Consider the following 4,219-nt stretch of genomic DNA (forward strand, 5'->3'; position numbering starts at 1 on the left):
AGAAAGGCGCCGCGGAGGCTCGCGGAGCACGGGGACGTCGCTCGCCGCCCTCACCGCACCTCCATTCCCCTCCACCACCTTCCCTCCCTCCCTCTACACGGCCGTCTATATAAGGTACGCCTCCCTCTCCCCTCACCTCTCTCCCTGCGCTTCCGGAAGTCGGGGTCTAGGGTTTGGTGCGCCGGTGCGCTGATGGATCTGGCGGGGTTGCTGGTGTGCTGCAGGAGGGCGGCCGGATGTCGGTCGCGCCGGCGAGCCCGCCGGGCGGCGGCTTCAGCGGCGTCAGGGAGCAGGACAGGTTCCTGCCCATCGCCAACATCAGCAACATCATGAAGAAGGCCATCCTGGCCAACGGCAAGATCGCCAAGGACGCCAAGGAGACCGTGCGGGAGTGCATCTCGGAGTTCATTGCTTCATCGCCAGCGAGTGAGTGCCTCTGTTGACCGCTGCCGCTCCGTTTTGCCTCCCCGAATCAAGTGTGGTCTGGTGCTGACCTGTCGCTGTTTTGTCTTGTCTGTATTGTAGGGTGAGTGACAAGTGCCAGAGGGAGAAGTGCAAGACCATCAACATCGACGACCTACTCTGGGCGATGGCCACGCTAGGCTTTCAGGAGTACATTGAGCCCCCCAAGGTTTATCTGCAGAATTACAGAGAGGGGCATGCCCATTTAGCCATGTGGGATTTTTTTATCTGAACTAATTGGGGATGGATTAGTGCTTTGAGAGTTAGGTAGGTCCATGATAGTTTAATATGTTGCTGTTGTAGCCTGAAAAGCTCTGTTTGGCACTTTTGTTAGTCCTAGTTGGCAAATTTAAACACTCATGTTCAGCTTGGTGACTGATGAGACCCCACACTGCCTGGCACCAATCATCTTATTGTCCTTAGAACAAGTGTTGATTTATCCCTCCAATTACTACTGTCATTGAGATCTTCAATTCATTTCTGTACTATTAATTCAAATAACTGAATGATTTGAAGCACTAAGAATTGTCTCCAGAGTCCAACTATTAAACTGTTTAAGTAGCTACTGAATCTGCTTGCTTGGTTATGGTAGACATACATGTATTACAAATTCATTATTCTTGTTTGAAGCTAAGCTAGGCTACTGTAGTTCCAGCAAAAAACAGGGGAGCCGCTCTTTTTGTTCTTCACTAATAAATTCTTGTTTGAATGCATATCCTGGGGGTGGTGAAGCTGGGAGCTTTTCCTCCCCATAAAAATACTTTGCTCTTCATTATGAGCAATGCCCTTATATAATTAGCTCCTAGGAGTGTTTATATACTTGATCACCACACCTCTACTATTCTGGTTACTTTTGCTTTCTTCTCTGTAGTTGTCCAGGGCATAACAGTTTTATGTGTGGCTTGTTATTTTGTTACCAGCCTACTTTCTTGTGCTCCTGGTCGAGTCTTGTGGAGAAGCAGGGCGAATCGGGCATCATCTCACTTGTGCCTATGTGGTAAGAATAGAACACCACTCTCGCTTGATGTGCATGTATTAGTACAACAAAGCATTCTTACATGGTGATTGTTAGCGACACAACAATTATCTTGCAACATAGCTTGCCAAATTGCTTGCTTGCTTACTATATAACCTGTACTGCTAAACATGTTATCCCACTCCATGATGTTGTATCATTTGCAAATACTCCTGGACATCGGCTCCCATTAGCTATAGTCTGTACCTCTAAAAGAGGAGTATAAACTAGACTAATCTGTACTCTATTATGCTTGAGACTTGATCCAAGCCGTATTAATTGTTGCTAGTGATGTTATTATCTACTCTAATGGCTGATGAATCTGTACCTGCCATACCATGTGGAATGACTAATGAATTTGTACCCGAATACCATGTGTAATGATTGTTATTTTTGCATCATTTAAACATTTTTTCTGCTATATAGTTTCTCACTCATGATTGATCTACTGCAGGTGAATGAGGTTTTCAAATGTTGGAAGGAGGAGGACAATAGGAACTTCTGTTATGTCTTAGCATCTAAATTTTTGTTTTAATTTTCTTTGTTGTAGAATAGTTTTGTTTGGCAGTTACTGTTCCTGGGATGTAAAGATATCTTAGATATGTATTGCTGGAATGAATGGTTGTAACATAATAACATTGCACGTTGCCCAAGATAGCTTGTGGTGTGATGTGTTGTAATGTCAATGGCATAATAACTTCTTTTGTATTGGATCAATTTTTTCGGAACTGGGCTAGGCCCAAGTTATATTGGACAATTATTTTTGAGGGAAAAACATGAGAGGCCCAGCAAAGAAATGGCCCAGAAAAATACATGATCAAAAAGAAAATATGCTGTTAAAAGGGCCACATAAAGAAATCAATAAGGCTGAATTGTTGGGCCAGACCCATGTAGCTAATAAAAGCACAGGAAAAAAATACATTAAAAAGGCTGAATTGTTGGGCTAGGCCCATGTAGAAAATCGAATTGGACCGGGCTGAATCTTGTGCCACGTCAGATTGCCACGCTGGATGCCTAAGTGGCCTGGGGAGGTTGCTAGTGACCAAAACGCCACAATAGACGTATTTTGGTCATAAACGTCTTCGACCATTCCAGAAGAAATGTCGCTATAGTCAGTTTATGACGGCCAGCTTTTGACCTTATGTTTTTGGTCACAAAAAGGTCACAAATGAAAATTTGTGACCATTCAGTGACCAATAGTGGTGGTCACAAGTTGACATATTTCTTATAGCGAATTCCCCGCCTGCCTAAGCATGCCAAACCTCGCCACCATCTTCGTCTTAGCCCCATTAACTCTCCCCTGGCACTCGCCAACGCCGAAGCTCGCGGCAGCGAGCACGGGCACGGTCCGGCCAACGAAACAGTGCGGTGCATACTGTGCTCATCGTCACCCCAGTACCCCTGTGCTCGTCCCTGTTCGCCCACACTCCCCGCGTGAGCTCCGTCTCCTTCTCCCTCTCTTAGTGACGCCGCTCGTCGACGGGCGCCGTGTCCAGGTGTCCACCGGTGGAGCCCGAACCCCCCTCGATGCTCGGCTATAAATAGAGCACTCCCCCAGCCTCCTCGAGCATCATCCACCACTCTCAAACACTCCACAACCTAGTAGAAGACTGTAGCATGGCCGGGCAGGCCGCGGGCCGCCGTCCCCGAGATCGAGCTCGTCGGCGATCCCCTCGGGTCGTTCCCGTAGCTCCGGCCCCTCCCAGGCCTGGGCAACCCTTCCAGGGCCTCTGCCACTCTGCGGTGGTGCCGTTCCGCCCGGTTGGAACCCCTAGAGTCACTTCCTCTCGCCCTCGTCTTCGTCTCCGGCGAGCTCTGCTTCCTGTCTCCACTAGAGAGGAAGATCCCGACGCCGTCCGACCACCCCTAGCTACTCTACAGGTACGGGCAGGTGCGCCTCAGTCTCCTCTCTAGATCCCTTCCTCTCATTTTGGCCAGGGAGCCCTCGTCACCGGCGTTTGCTCCGGCGGAGCCGCACCACCCCCTTTCTCGTTTCCCCTCTCCCCTCATCTGACTAGCGGGCCCCGCTAGTCAGCCACTCACTACGCGCGCGAAGCGGTATGAGTGGTGGCGCCCCGAGGCTTTACGCCTTTGACGTCACCTCCCCTCCAGTCTGTTTTATTTAAATTCAAATTTCATTTATGGGAGCTTCAAACAGCTATAACTTCTCAACCATAAGTCCAAATGAATTGATTCTTTTTTGCATTGTGTTCTTTGCAAAGAAATCTAGCAGCTCACCAAAAATGGGATTTTTCCCTGCTGCCTAGATTTTCTGGTGAATTTCAGAAGGGTTCTTGATGATTTTTTTGTGTGTTTGTATTTGTTTTCAGATCAGTGAGGCTTGTCTTGAGGGTCACCACGAGGCTTGTGAACCTCATCTGCACTAAGGCAAGCCACATCAACATTTTCATGGTGCCATTGCAATATTTGTGATTTTCCTACTTGAATGAATGATTTAATCCATGCATATAGATCATTATTGTGTTATTCATATTCTGTTAAGTGCTAGTCCAAGTTAATATGCTTGTGTTACAGAAAGTTTAGAGCCAACTAAGTTGATAAAGAGACTAGAACTTATTTTTGCTATGGTAGAAATAATATGGTTATGGATATAAGTAATTAATTGAAGTTATTTTCTTGCATGATAATAATGATAAAACTTGTTAGAAAAGATTTTGTTTAGTGTGAGGTTTAATCTTGACTAGAGGAGTGTCAAGAGTTGTTGTTGGTTATGCTTAGTAT

At 46.7% G+C, this 4,219-nt stretch overlaps 1 pseudogene; it reads left to right on the forward strand.

Moving 5' to 3' along the window:
- Nucleotides 1-236: 236 nt before the first annotated feature.
- On the forward strand, nucleotides 237-922 carry LOC125541457 (annotated as a pseudogene).
- Nucleotides 923-4,219: the final 3,297 nt, after the last annotated feature.

The sequence above is a fragment of the Triticum urartu genome, chromosome 2, assembly GCF_003073215.2.
Source record: "Triticum urartu cultivar G1812 chromosome 2, Tu2.1, whole genome shotgun sequence".
NCBI classification, from domain to species: Eukaryota; Viridiplantae; Streptophyta; class Magnoliopsida; order Poales; family Poaceae; genus Triticum; species Triticum urartu.